This window comes from Notamacropus eugenii, chromosome 5 (genome assembly GCF_028372415.1).
Source record: "Notamacropus eugenii isolate mMacEug1 chromosome 5, mMacEug1.pri_v2, whole genome shotgun sequence".
NCBI classification, from domain to species: domain Eukaryota; kingdom Metazoa; phylum Chordata; class Mammalia; order Diprotodontia; family Macropodidae; genus Notamacropus; species Notamacropus eugenii.
The window spans coordinates 236,316,676-236,332,948 of record NC_092876.1 but is presented as its reverse complement, the minus strand read 5'-3'; the positions used below and the strand labels follow the sequence as shown (position 1 = coordinate 236,332,948).

The window sequence follows — 16,273 nt, the reverse complement described above, 5'->3', positions numbered from 1 at the left end:
CTGGAGAAAATTGAATGGTGATAGAAAGGAATGTACCTTTTTCTCAGCAGTACATGGCACATACACAAAAACTGACCATGTACTAGGCCATAAAACCCTCACAATCCAGTGCAGAAAGGCAGATGGTCAATGCATCCTTCTCTGATCATAATGCAATAAAAATTATATGTAATCAAAGACCATGAAAATATAAACCAAAAATTAATCGGAAACTAAACAATCTAATCCTAAAGAATGAGTGGGTTAAACAACAAATCATAGAAACAATCAACAACTTCATTCAAGAGAATGACAATTATGAGATAAGCTACCAAATCTTATGGGATACTGCAAAAGCAGTTCTTAGGGGAAGTTTTATATCTTTGAATGCCTACATGAATGTAAGAGAGCAGGAGGAGATCAATGAATTGGGCATGCAGCTGACAAAGCTAGAAAAGGAACAAATTTGAAAATCCCCAAGTAAATACCAAATCAGAAATACTGAAAACCAATGGAGAGATTAATAAAATTGAGATTAAGAAAACTATTGAACTAATCAATAAAACTTAGAGTTGCTTTTATGAAAAAACTAATAAAGTTGATAAACCTTTGGTCAATTTGATTAAAAAAAGAAAACCAAGTTACCAATATCAAAAATGAAAAGGGTGAACTAATCTCCATTGAGGAGGAAATTAAAACAGTAATTAGAAATCTTTTCCAACATCAGGGTCTTTTCCAGTGAGTTCTGTCTTCTCATTATGTGACAAAAGTATTTAAGCTTCAACTTCAGTATTTGACCTTCCAGTGAATAGCCTGAATTAATTTCTTTAAGTATTGACTGATTTGACCTCATTTGTTTCTAAGTCACTCTCAAAAATCTTCTCCAGCACCACAATTCAAAAGTGTTGATTGTGCAGTGTTAAGCTTTCCTTACAGTCCATCTCTCATACCCATATATTGCTATTAGAAAAACCATAGCTTTGATTTAGAGAACTGTACTTAAGGAAAATCCCTTTGATAGATGATTAGAGTATAGATGGGAGACTTGAAGCAGTGAAACCCATTAGAAGGCTATTGCAGTAGTCCTTGGGAGAGATGATGAGGGTCTGTACAGGTGTGGTGGCTATGTGAGTGCACAGACGAGTTACATAAAAAAGCTGCTGTGAAAGTAAAAGTGACATTTTTAGAAAAATTTCATACTGTGCAAATACACTGAAGTCATGTGAAGCTTTGTGTTTATATAACATTTTAGAACCATCTTTCTTCTGTGTTTAAATTTGAGGAGTTCCAGTGTTAAATTTTAGAGCAACTTTTCCAAGTTGCAAATACTCATGTTCTTATGTAGAATAACGGTTTATATGAAGTGATTATAATAATTAGTTGCCACATCTCCTACCCTGATTTTTACTTTGAAGTGTTTCTTACATATGAGCCTTTTGTTCCATTTCGTCTTCCATCATTCTCATTCATTATTACCTGATCATTGTATATATAGCCTCTTTGAATTATACTCGTAACTAGTCTCTCTGGCTCCAGTGTCTTCCATCCTTCAGTCCATTCTTTGCACTTCTACTAGATTAATTTTCTTTAAATACTATTTTGATCTTCTTACTCTCCTGTTTAAAATATTAAAATTAAAAAATATGACTTCCCTAGTAAAATTAAGCCAACCTAGCATTTAAGACCGTCCACAATGTATCCATAATTTACCTTTTTCCAATTCTGACAGTATTAGCAATGGTCGAAATAGAAAAAAAAATCATTAGATTTATAGCTTGTTAAGTTCTGGGTCTTATTTCTGAGTTTGATTTTCTTATATGTCAAGTAGAAATAGATAACATTACTTGGGATCATAACTCTAGAACTGGAAGAGATTCCAGATAACTGTAGAACTGGAAGAGACCCCAGAGTCCATTTAGACTAGGGTTCAGCAAACTTTTTCTTTAAAGGTTCTAATAGTGTGTATGTATATGACCCCGCAGATCAATAGGTGGAATCACAAATAGCATGTTGTTAAGTACTAAATTTCCATGAACTTTTTTTTTATGAATTTCAAAATAAAATAATAATTGAGTGCAGATTTTTGTGATACAAGTCTATTAATGAGAAGAATGGAGAGATAATATTTTACTTAATTGGGGCTCATTTGTGTGTGCTATCCTTAAAATTCATTGCAAATGTTCATCTGTTCATGCTCGTCTATAATGAGATTTTACATGTTCCATCTTTGAAAACATCTTTGTACATAGCTAGGTACTGTCAATACTAATATCAGCCCCATGATCATATTTATCGCTTGGCATTTATAGAATTGTTTAATTCTTCTCTTAATATTTACCTTTCATTATGCTATCAAATTGTAGCTTAATCACTTCTAATTGAAGGATAGGTAGAAACTCGTTAATTGCATAGTTAAATAAATTTTGAAATATGGAAATTTTTGCACTTTCATTGAAGTCCAAAAGAGACCACCAGAGCTGTAGTTTGAACTCGGAAAATATTATGTACTGCAAATTTTTGTGAGAATGGAGATGTCACTTTTGTTTTACCTTTTGACAACATAGGATATACATACCTACTTTACATACACATGCATATATATGTATATATAATATTTTGAAATTACTTGGGATTCAAATGTTACTTGTCATCAAATTGACTTATCCTGATATGTTTCTCATGTAAGCCATTTTTACTTTTTAATTTTAGATTTAATTCATTAAGAAACATTATGAAGTTTGCAGTAAATGCTAATTTCAGAAGGCAGTCAATGTTAGATAACAGTGTTTGAGGGCGGTTCTTGTTCAGAAAGATGTCAATTTTGGCCCAAGCTTAAAAAAATCTTAATAACCCTCCCTCCTTATTTTGACATAATGAGTAATTTTTAAAAAAAATGTTGCAACATGAAAATACACATGGCACCCTAAACACTATTGATTTCTGTCACTTGATTCCTAGGCCCTGAGTAGTCATGTTTTGAAACCATGTGGTCTCTGCTGCAGCTACTCAACTTCGCCATCCTGGTACAAAAGTCACTATTAACAATATGTAAACAAATGAGAACACTGTGTTCTAATCAAACATTATTTTAAAATATAAAAACCATTCTAACCCTCCTCTCTCCCCCCAAAATAAAAACAATAGGCAGTGGCCAGATCTGAGCCTTGAGCTATCAGGATAAAGCCCCTTATTTTATAGATGAGGAAACTTGATTCCAGGCAAGTTAAATGTCTTTGCCATGACTGCACAGGGGCCACAAGTGGAACTTAAACTCAGATCCTTGGCTCCAGAATGCTTTGTCTTCTGTAGCACTTTGCTGCTACTATATCTTAACTCCCCTTTCCTCCTCAATTAGGCTACAAATTTTATGAAAACACAGAGACATTGCTCTTTATTTCACCTGGAAAATGTTAGAGTAGCTTCTGGTTTTTAGTATAAGAATAATAAATAAAACTAAATAATTGAAACTATTATTTTGAAATGGATTTAAATTCTTTATGATCGTCAGTTAAGGGCTGTTGGGATAGAATTTGTCTGAGGATAGAGATTCAGGTAGCATAAGAAGAGGCAGAGTTACTGAAATAGAGATGGGAACAGAAAAAATAAATTGGGGAAGCTAGTAGCGTTTTAGACTTTGTCAGCTATTTGGTTACATCCTGGGTTCTTAAGGGTGTTGAAACAACTATTTAAAGGAAATCAACCAACCAGTGGTTATTGCATACTTTGCTATGCTGAAATGGTTAATTTTGAAGGGGTAGTGTTGTTGCAGTGGAAATAATGTTAAATTTGGAACTAAAGGACCTAGGTTCAAATTCCAAACTCAGTCCAATACTGCTTGTTAAATCATAAGCCCTCAGTTTCTTTTGTAACAGTAAAGGGGGTTGGATGATGATGTCTGAGATCTAGCTCCATGTCTATGGTCTGTGTTGTTAGTATCTATGTATCAGCAAGGACCCTGGCATACACAGGAGGGCCTGCTGTACAGGTTCTTAGATTTGATTTTCTAAAAGGAAAACATCTTTTGAGGGGTCAACAATCTAATCAATATTATTCACTTATTCAGGGGAAAAAAGCACCCTGAATTTCACAGAAAATACAAACAGAAATTACGAACAGAAAGACCAAGACAGTGCTTCCCACAGACATCTTTACCAGAGAGAGAAACACCAACATCTGGGTTTTCAAAGCCGAGGGCGCTTCAGAGGCTCATCTGGCACTCAAACCTTCTTCCAAAAAATAAACTGCAGAGCAAAACCTCACCTCAGAGTATATATACTCTTTTCAGGTTTGAAGAGCACAGCACTTGTGACCTTGTGCCTCATTAGAAATTAGCAAAAGGTAACTGAGGCCTATTTATGGGTGGTAAAGATCTTTAACTCTTTCCCCAACCACCATTAAACTTACAGTCTAGCGTAGTGCTACTTGTACATGGCAGCCATTTAATAACTGCTAAATGAATTCTTATATGAGTTTGTATTTTAGTAATTTATCTCTCCTATTACCTGAGTGTCAATGAAAAATTCGGTTATTTTGTGTTGGTGACTCAAAATTTTACAAAAATAAAAGTTTTAAAGATATATTAACTTATTTGAGCCTTAAAATAAGTTGTTTTGAGAACCAAATAAAGCTTTATATTATATACTTTATACTTTAAACATTATACAAATGGGAACTACTTTTTTTCCCAGTACTTGGCAATATGAAAAAGGAATCTATTAGTTGTCTTGTGAAAGACACTGTTAGGATTACCAGGTTTGTGACTTTTTCATCTCTAATTCATTTCCTCAGGATGACTGTTCTCACTACTCTATAAAAATTCATATACTTCCTTCAAGTCCCTCATTGATGATGCTTTCCCTGACTTTTCCAGCCTGTAGAATGTTCTTCCTTCTCTGTGTTTGCATAGAATAGTATATGCCTGCTGAGTGCCATGTGAATAAGACATTTAAAATTAAGTTGAATTTTGAAGCTTATGCATCTCTTATCATATACTGTACTGTATTACAATAGGGAAACATGCCTTAAATGAGAGTGTTACCCATGGTTCTGTCCTGGGCTTTCTCATTTCTCTCTACAACAGGGATTCTTAACTTCAGATCTAGAGACCCCTTCAAAAGTTGTCCATGGATAGATTTCAGACTGCCTATGATCTCTGATGGGGAAAAAAAATCTTATCTTTATTTTCACTCACCTAAATGCTTGTTTATTTGATGGATTTCTTAACTAAAATTTTGCATTTCCTTGAATTATGTAAGAATATTATATCTAAAGGGTTTTTATAGATTTCACTAAACTTCCAAAAGTATGAATATTTAAAAAGGTTAAGAATTTGTTTTGTACCTTCTATTTTGGAAATCTCATCAGCTCCCATGGGTTCAATTGTTTCTGCACAAATAATTCCCACATCTATTCAGTTCTAATCTCTTTCAGTCTCTAACTGCCCTCACAAGGCCACAACCCTTGTAAAGGAACACATCATCTCTTTTTTGGACTGTTGTACAATAGCCTTCTAACTGGTCTCCCTGCTTCAAGTATCTCCCCCCTTATTCCATCCTTGATTTAGCTGCCATGGTGATTTTTCTAAAGCATAGATCTGATCATGTCATATTCCTGCTTAGTGAACTCCAGTAGCTCCTTGGTACTTCCAGAATCAAATAAAAGGCCCTCTGTTTGGCATTTAAAGCTCTTCATAAGCTGACCACTTCCCACCTTTTCCCTATCTTTCTAGCCTTCTGGCCTTTTGCTTACTTAATAACTATAACTTAATAGTCCAGCTGCTGCTACTTCTTGTTCTCAGTCCTTGACTCTCCATTGCTTGACTCTGGTGCCTTTTAAAGACTGGTTGTCTTCTCTGGCTGGAATGCACTGCTTCCTTACCTGTGTCTCTTGATTTTCTTGGCTTCCTTCAAGACTGAGCTCAAATGTTATTTTCAATAGGAGACCTTTTCTGGTACCCCTGCCTCCAAGTGCTAGTGCTTTCTCCTCTTGGACTCCTTTTTTTTTCTACTCGGTATATATCTTGTAGGTACCTAGTTATTTACATGTTGTCTCCTCTGTTAGAATGTGAGCTTCTCCAGCTGCTATTTTGCCTTTCTTTACATCTCTAACAATTAGCACAATGTCTAAGCACATAGTAAGTGCTTCATGAATGCTTACTGACTGACTTCTGAGAATCTCTACATGGATGGCCCCCCAGGTATTTTCTCAACATGTCGAAAATGAAATTCATTATTTTTCCTTAGCTGGTTTTCAGACTTTCCTGTTAAAATACCACTGCCCTCATGGGGGTCATCCTTGACATCCTTCACCCCCTGCATTATTTATATCTTTTTATGAGCCCATTGTTCCTACACAGCCTCTCCCACACCTTTACCATTCTTTCCACTAACATGAATGCCAGTGTAGTTGATTTCCTAATTAGTATCTTTCTTTCTGTTATGATATTAGTATTCTCTTCTGTCTGCTCCACAGAGGTGCCAGAATAATCTTCCTAAAGCACAAGTCTGACCACACCACTCCCTTGCTCAAAATTTTCAATAGCTTTTTAATCGTATCCAAGATAAAATAGAAACTCCTCAGCCTGGCATTTAAAGTCCTTAGCAATCTGGCACTGTCTCTCTTCCCAGATAGAGTTCATGTCACTCCTTTTCATATGCTGTGCTTCACATGCAAACTGACTTACTTGTTCTTTCTCAGACTTGCTATTCCTTTTCCTGTCCTTGTGCTTTTGAAGAGGAAGTCTTATATTCCAGGAATGAGCTACCTCTTCACCTTGGCCTTTTGGAATCTTCAGATTCATTTTAAATTTTACCTCGGGTGTCACTTCCTACCAGATACCTTTCTTGATCCTCTAGCTTTGAGGTCTCTCTTCCTTCTTAGATTATTCCGAAGTCAGAGACTCTTTGTTTCTTTTTGCCATTCAATACATTTTTGTTGAATTCAATTTGTCTTAGGTATTTTAGGACTTGTGGAATTTTGGATTTAGCTAGCTGTAGTGGCATATACCTGTAATCTCTGTTAAAGAGAGGATGAGGTTGGTGAATCAGTTGAGATTGGGAGCGTGGATCTGCAATATCCTTAACAGACTATGTGTCCACACTGAATCTAGCATTAATCAGGGTGGCTAGCAAAGGTGAACTGACCCAGATTGGAAATGGTAGTTTAGGTTGGACTCTGTGAATGCCACTTCATGTCCATCCTAGGTCTCTAAAAACCAAAGCCAAATCCCTAAAATTTGAAGATTTAGAGTGAGAAATATTCTTCAGAATGTGACTTGTCCAAATTTCTCATTTCACAAGGCAAGGCAACTGAGACCCAGAGTGATTAATTAACTTGCCTGAGTCAACATAGGTTGTAAAGTGGCAGAGCCAGCTATTAATTTCTGCTCCTTTGATTTTAAATCCATCACTCTTTCTGGCATGTCCTGCTTTTTTGTAAAAAAAAAAAACAAACCAAAAAAACAAAATTTATAGGAAACATAGTTTGTATTTTTATATTTCCCTATAGTGCTTTACACTTGGTAAATTCCCAGTAGGCATTTGTTCAGGAAATTAATGAGGAAATGATGACTTCATTGTTACATATTTCTGTTGGAAGAATAGAGGACAAGATCATTTGTGAGCAAGTAAATATTCCATTTTGTGAGGCTGCCTATTATAAATGGAATAGATTTAAAAGAAATGATTAGATCTCCTTTTCCTCACAGACTCAAAGTTTGGAGATTTAACGATAAATGAAGATATGAGAATAAATTTCATTTAATTTTCACATCTCTCCATTATGTATATTCTCTGTAATTTTGTCCATTGTTTGCTTATTCTCCATAGCCTGGAAAAGATGTTTCTATGTGTATATTTATGTATGTCATCATTCATATACATAGGTCTAGGAATTATGCTTTTTTATTTAGACCTGTTGTAGTTGTGCCACAGTTATTTCAAGTATTTCCCTTGAAAATTTACTTATTCTTCCTTCCTTTGTCCACTTTATAGAATGTGGTTATTTATAAAATGTTCCATTTTCATATCATTAATGTTTTAGTATTAAAATTGGATGAGAGTATAAATGCTATCATATTGGCTGTATACTATTCACTACTCTTTTAGAGTTAATGTGCACTTCATTTTTTTTAATATTCAGACATATATGAACATGCTCAAAATAGTTAAATTCTGATTTTAAAGAAATTAAGTGGAACTGTTTTAGAGAATAAACTGAACTCTTTAGAAAAAAGGAATCTTATATTACTGTAGCAAAGTAACACAGAATCTTTATCCTGCTACTGAGAGGTGCAGGTAGTTAAAAATACATTTATACATATTATTTAAAAAAATCTAGTTAACTTTAAAATATGTAAGTTTTCTTGTCGTTTAGGGTTCTGTGAAGCTGATCATCAAGAGGGTTGCAAATCATTGGTGGTTTCTATTTTCAGATTTCCACATCCCAGAGTAATTTGCTTTAATTTCACCCAATTTAACCTATACTTCACACCATCACCATTCAGCTTTAATAGCTATGTTCTATGCATAAGAAAAGCAGATAAATGTCCACAATTAGGCTGCAAATGATTACAACTAGTTAGGGCTTTATGAAGACAAAACTTAAAGGACTGTGGCGCCAAACAAAGCCACAAAAGAGGGCTAAAAATGCTGTCTCCAGAAGTCAAGTCTACCATGGCATTTGATTTATCACTTTTGTACTTGATTTTACTTATGTTTAAGACATTGGCAGGTGTGCCTACTTTAACTGAGAAATATTCATCCTTAAAGAATATTAGGTTTCTTTTGGTAGTTAAATGTATTTTGATTTTCAATTTTATTTGCCTACCTGAAGATCAGCATACGTTATCCATATTTATAGATTTTTATTAAATAAATACTGTGATTTTCAAAGTTAAGCCTAGATGGTTTCAATTGTAGTAGTACTCGTTTTTCTCTCCTTTATTAGAAATAAGTAAGAGTATCTCTTTCAGTCCTTATAGAATAATAATATGTCCATATATTGTGGAAGTACTAGTAATGTTTCTTTATATGTAGCTCAGTCCAAAAGTGCATCAAGAATAGAGAACATATTGCCTTTTTTTGGGTAGATTTTAATCTTGTAAAGTAAAATACAAAGGCTTGCTATTGAGCTTTAGGACTGCTGTAGAATTTCTAGCTCTGTTTCAGAGAAAAAGAATCTCAATTAGAAACAGCCTACATCTTTTTAACCATAACTGAATAGATTGTAATGGAAAGTTTTATTTACAAGATCTTTCTTTTTTTTTTTTAGCGAAATGTGGTACTTCGAAGGGGAGCAAGAATAAGATTCATTTAAAGCTTATCATTTTGTTAGCTATCATCAGTAGTTATTAATAAATAACCAGAAAAATATAGATAGCTCCCACTACATTTCACTTTTTTATATAGCTCATTTTATGCATACATGGACACTGTAATTAATCATACAGTAGATGAAATCACTTGGTTTACTAGATTGCATTTGTTATATGTGACACCACCTCTTATTTACTTATAACAGATATATTTTGAGGGCTACCCATCACTTCTTTGGTTTATTATTATTAAAAAACCATGATTATTGTAAATGGAAAAGCCAAAGAAATTTGTGATTGCATGTTAAAAGTAATTTTCAAATAATTCAAAATAGTACGTTTTGTATTTTTTAATCTAGAAGCAGTGTATAGGAAAAATACATTCAAACTTGTTATTTTAGGTGTCCTTACCTTACAAGGTGGCCACAGTAGCTAGAACAAGACAATACAGCTTACATAGCTTCACATTTGTATTAAACTAGTTTCATATGCTATATCATAAAACTTTCAGTCCAATCAGCAACTAAATTTAAATACTGCAAATTGTAGCAGCAAAACAATAATTCTGCTGATTAGCCCCTTTCCTTTTCTTGTAAGTGAACTGTTTATGCTGTTGAGTACCTTTTGAAAAAAGAAAAAGCCAAAACAGCCTTGATTAGTCAAGGAGTAATTGGATGACTTGATTTTAGCAAGAGAATGAATTGGTTGATGATAGCCTGTAACTAAGTGTAGTGGTTCTGTTCAGATGAATACATAACATACAGTCATCAGATCTTGACAGGTATAATATATAAGCAGGACTAGAAATCTTGGTGATGTTTTTAATAAAATGTTACATGAAATTTGGATGGTGATCCTTTACAGAAAGAAATATCTATATATTTTTTTGGGGTGATGGGATAGGAAACTGGGATGAAAATGGGGTTATGTCTGTTTTGATCTATTGTTGTGGTCCATATGTGTCTACATATGTTGTGCTATCCTATAGCATAAAAAGGAAATTTTTTTCATACAGCTGCTTACAGATTGTTAACCCCTCAAAAGATGCATTCCTTTTAGAGAGAACGGAAATACACACACACACACACACACACACACACACACCACACACACTTCCTATACAGAGAACAGAAATATCTATATGTCTGTCTAGATAGATAGATAGGTTTAAATTTGTACATATATATTGGCTTTCTTCAGTGCTCATCAGGTGCCAACCGCTACAGTAAACCTTTTCTGATCCTCCAGTTAGTCCCCTCTCCCTCCTCAAAATATCTTGTATTTACTTAATCGTTTTTGTCATTATAGTAGAAAATAGCACAAAACTGAGACCAATAGTTTTGTTTTTGTGTCTCCTGCCCCTAGCAAACTGCCTTGTACTTACTTAAGAAATGCCTCTAAATTTAATTGTTTAATTGAATCGAATTTAGAGACTTACTTAGATTCATGTGGCTAGTTAGTGGTATAGCTGAGAGATTAGAATTCAAGACTTTTGACTTCCAGCTAGCAAAATGACATGTTAGACAATGTGTGACACTCTACTTGTTTGTGGGAAAATTTGACATTCTTAGTTCACATCTAACTTAGAATGGGACCATGGTGACTGTTTAACATTATTTACATTGACTATGCCAAAACATGGTTCCTTTAATTGCCTCTATTGGAATTGTTGTCTAAGATCTAGTTAAACTCTGTAAATTCCTTTTTTGCAGCCTTTATTATCCTAAGTAGACCTTTATCCTGTATTATTATTTCTTCCTCTGCCCCAGACTTTTAAAAAAAAAATGGGTTAGTGCTTCTAAAATATGTAATAAGGCATTTGAATTTGACCAAGGATAATAATCAGTAATTCATTTGTGACTAATAATTTTGTCCAGCTTTTTTTAGTATTGTGTGCAAATATTTTATAATCACTATCAAAGTTCTCCAGATCTTCATCACAGTGTGGATTTGGGTCTTGGGTTGTCAGAGGCTTTGCTAGTGGCACTTAAGATCTGTCAGGTCTTTCACTCAAGTTTTAATGACTTCAGGTTGAAGTTCAGTAATAGACAGCAGTAACTACATTTGGAGAGCAACATTAACAAGTTTGCCTCAGGATGATTTTCTTCCCCTAGCCTCAGTAAACATCTCAAGGTCATAAATTTAGAAGTAACCTTGCAAGCCATCAAGTTAAGCTTGCAGATCAAGGAAACTGACACCTGGAGTAGATTAAGTGATTTGTTCAAGGTCACACAATAAATGCAGGATTTGAATTTGAGTCTAGTGCTCTATCTGCTATGCCACCTAGCTGTCTTAGCTAAGGTTGTTATTGAATCAGAGTCATGGTGATCTGCTTTGGTGGATAGAGTACTCTCAGTAAAGTTCTCAGAAGTATTGAAGAACAAGAAGTATACATTTCATATCTGATTATAGTGAATAGATCTGGAGCATGACTACTTTATTCATTTTAGTTTATCAGAATACATAATAATACTTAAAAAAAAAATTTTTTTCATGCTTGTATTACCAGGCTACAGCTACAGGCAAAGAACTAAAGAGCCACATCTGAGTCTATCATACTAGGTTTGCCATCTTGTCTGTTAAGGGATGCAGTAACTTGAATTGGAGAGCTCATACTTGATTTCATTGTTGTATTTATGTGATGTCCAGTTTTTCTAGCTATGAAACATTAGGATCATAGATCTAGAGCTCTTAGGGATGGATACCAGAAGCCATCTAGTTTACCCCCTCTCATTTTACAGAAAAGGAAACACGCCCAGGAAGGATAAATAACTTATCCAAACCCCTACATTTACTAAGCATTCAAACTAGGGTTTGAATCCATGTCTTTTGACACCAAACCTTATATTCTTTCTACTCTGTCAAACTTGCTTAGTCTCTAATTTTACATAGTTTTTTTGCCTGTAAATCATGTCCTTAGATTTCTTATCAGTGGGTATCCTTTCTGGACTTGCCAACTCTTGGGAATAGCATAACTATTCTCTTACTATTCTCCAGATTCGCAAATTGCCTTTGATTCCTTCTGCTTCTTTATCCTCATGTGCCTCCTTCCACTATCTTCTTCACCTGTCTCACATGAAGAGGTGGTCTTATCTCTTACCAAGGCTAACTCCTCAAACTGTACAAGTGATCCTCTTGCATCATATTTTCTCCAGCAAGTTGCCCCCTTTGTCTTCCTCGTTCTGTCACTTGTTTTTAAATTCCTTGCTGTCTATTGGCTTCTTCCCTGTTGTCTGTAAACATGCTCATATCTCTCTGATCTTCAAAAGACCTGCTTTATTCTTCCATCCCCACTAACTATTGTCCTGTGTTTTTTTTTCTTTCTCTAATTTGCAGCTAAAGTCCTTGGAAAATCGGTAGATTCTTCTACATTCTCTCCTCTGACTTTCTTCTTAACCCCTTAAAACCAGCTTCTCACCTTATCATTCCATCAAAACTATTCTCTCAAGTTAGCAGTGATCTGTTGATTGCCTTGAAAAACCTCTTCTCTGTCCTTATCCTTCTTGACCTTTCTGCAAACTTTAATATAATTGATCACCTTTCTTTCCTTGGTACTCTCTTCTAAGTTTCCAGGACACCACTCTTTCCTGGTTCTCTTCCTATCTGTCCGACTGCTCCTTCTTAGTCTTCTTTGCTGCATTGTCATCCAGATCACACCTTCCAACAGTAGATGTACCACAGGATTCTCTCCTAGGCTCTCTTCTCTTCTCCTTCATTTGGTGATCTCATCAGCTCCAGTGGATTTAATTACTGTCTCTCAGTTGATGATTTGCGAATCTATGTATCCTGCCGCAATCTCTGCTGACTCCTAAGCTTGCATCTCCAGCTGCCTTTTAGACATCTTGAACTCTAGATATCCAGTAAAGATCTTAGACTCAACATGTCCAGAATGAAACTCATTATCTTTTTCTTCCAAATTCTCCCCCTCTCCTATCTGCCCTATTGTTGTGGAGAGCATCAGCATCCTCCCAGTCTGCCAGGCTCATAACCTAGGTAGGTGTCATCTTGGACTCCTCTTACCACCCATATCCAATCTGTTGCCAACGTCTGTTGATTTCACCTTTGCAAAATTTCACAAATATCCTTCTTCTTTCCTCTAGCACTTCTACCACTCTGGGTAGGTTCTCATCATCTCACACCTGAACTATTGCAGTGCGTCTGCCTGCTTTATGTCTCTTACCCATTCCAAACTACCTTCACTTAGCCACTAAATGGTTTCCTAAAATGAGTATTTGACCATGTCACCCTCCTACTCAGTATGCCAGGCACTATTCTAGGAGTAAGGGATAAAGTAAAAATAATGAAACAATACACACTTTGCTTAGATTCTAAATTTATAAAAGAATCGTTATAGCTGAATAAGTATGGAGACTTCCAAATGGGAACACTAAAGAATATGCATATTTCTTTGCACCACATTGCATATTTCTAAAAAAGGGACCTTATGTTAGAGGGTTTAAAAAGTGCCCTATTAATATAAAATGGCACAAATAACAAATTAAGCATACATAGACCCTAGCAGTTTTGAAAGAATTCAAGGAACACATGCAAGTGATGTAGACTAAAATGGACACATAAATGATGAAATTCTTAATAATGAAGGTCAAAAAATATAAAAATGGTAATTATATGAAAGATTGAGACAACTTATTTCTGAGATGGAGCTAAAGCAGTTATGAAAAATTACATCCCTTAAAAAGTAACATTAAGGAAATTTTAAAAGATGCAAAAATTTTGAAGAAAATCTTGGCATATAGGATATGACACCTTATTAGAAAGATAATAAGTTATGACCAAGTTAGATTTATTCGTTAAATACAGGGTTGGTTCAACATTCTGAAGATTCTAAATATAAAAATTAAAAAATATCTTTTAGTAAAAACAACATGGTTATAATTGATGCTGAAAAGCCTTTTAAAAAATAGAATCCCAATATCCATTGTTAAAAACACTAGAAAGGTGGATTTTTCATTAATTTATTATTTATTATTATTAAAATTATTTTATTATAAATTTAGAAATATATTCATGTTATAATTATTTTTATGATTTATAGCATAATTATATATAATTATAAAATTATTATTAAAATTAAATTTAAAATTATTAATTAATAATAATTATTAAGCATTAGTATTAAATAGCTACCTAAAACCAAGAATCATTCCAAGACCATCCATCTTGTAGTCTTATAATTTGAATCAGGTACTTATACTTCTTTAATGAAAAAATTTGCTACAAAGATTATTTGTAGTTACCCATTTCTGTTTTAGGATATTCATAGTTCATAGAATACTAGTGTTTTCATTAAGACTAGGATAAAAGCATGGATGCTTATTATCACACCTACTGTTTTATCTAATGTTACATATCATAGCTGTAGCAGTAAGACAAGAAAAAAGAAATTGAGAGAGTAAACATGGGCAAATAGGAAACAAAATTGTTGCTCTTTGCAAATGATATGACTTACTTAGATATCCTAAAGCATAATAAAAAAAATTTAGCAAAGTTGCAAGATGTAAAATAAATCCACATAAATCAGCATTCCTTTATGTTAACAATACCCAGCACGAAGAAATGTTGAAATTTTCATCAAAATAGCTATGTAAATAATAATTAATAATTTATATGATAACTGTGTAAATGCCTGAAAACCTACTGAGATACATGAGTAGATATGTGAATCTAACTTCAAAACATTTTTTGCATGGAGAACTAAATAATTAGAGAAGTTGTTGGGAAGGTTAACTAAACATAATAAAAATTACAGTGCTATAGAAATTAATTTACTTAACTGTGCCATGCCAATCAAATGACCAAAGGATGATTTTACAGAACTAGAAAAAATAATTACAAAATTCATTCGGAAGAACAAAATGTCAAAAATCTTAAAGGAAGCAATAAGAGAAAAAGGGGAATTAGCCAAGTGCTACAAGCTCTCAAACCACACTACAGTGCACTAATCACTGAAACTGTTTGATACTGATCAATATAACAGATCTATCAGTGGAACAGATTAGGTACAGAATATACAAAATCAAATGAACAAAGTAGTATGCATACTGTCAACCCCCCAGTTATTGGGCTAAGGCTCGATACATCTGATAGAAGTTGCTGGGAGTCCTGAAAAACAGTTAGCCAGAAATTAAATATAGACGAGTGTCTCATGGATAGACCACATAAATTCCAAATAGATACATGACTTACACAAAAAATATTTTATCATAAATTAGAAGATCAAGGAAAAAATTATTTTTCTGATCTGTGGATAGGAAAAGAGGCCATGAAGAAGCAATGGATAGCAAGCTTCTTGGAAACAGTTTTGATTATATAAAGTTGGATCTTTTTACAACAAATCAAACTAGTGTTATTAAAAACAAGGGAAATGGAACAAGTGAGAAACATTTTTGAAGCAGTTTTTCTCTGATAAAGGTATCATATCCAAGATAGGTTATGAATAGATAATTTTTATAGAAAGCCAATCTGTCAGCAGCTGTATGAAAAAAAATTCCAAATTACTAATATTAGCATGTAAATTAAACAACTCTGAAGCTTTACCTTATACCCATGAGATCAGCAAAGATGACAAAAAAAGGAAATGATAGATGGAGAGACTGAGAAGTCAAGCATTCTAGGGCACTGTTAGTAGAATTGTAAAGAGGTTCAACCCATTCTAGAAACCAGCTTAGAACCATGCCCAGAACTATGCTGGCTATGCCCTCTTACCCAATAGTAATAGAGCACACATTTAGGTTTAGCTATCCAGCAAGGAGATCAAAGAGGAAAGAAAGTGACTCTGGTGTGCAGAATATTACAGTTCTTTTCATAGTACTTCTAAACTGGAAAGTAAGGAAGTGTCCACCTATTGGGGAATGGCTGAATAATTTATAGTTCATGAATGTTTTAAAATATGAGGAAATTAAGGAATTTACAGGTTCAGAGGAAATTGGGAACATCTTTATTAATTGATACATAGTGAAG

At 34.1% G+C, this 16,273-nt stretch overlaps 1 protein-coding gene across 1 annotated transcript in view; it reads left to right on the top strand.

Annotated features, from left to right (window-relative positions):
- Positions 1-16,273, top strand: part of OLA1 (Obg like ATPase 1) — a 260,413-nt gene that overhangs the window by 126,664 nt on the left and 117,476 nt on the right. The gene's annotated exons all lie outside the window — the stretch shown is intronic.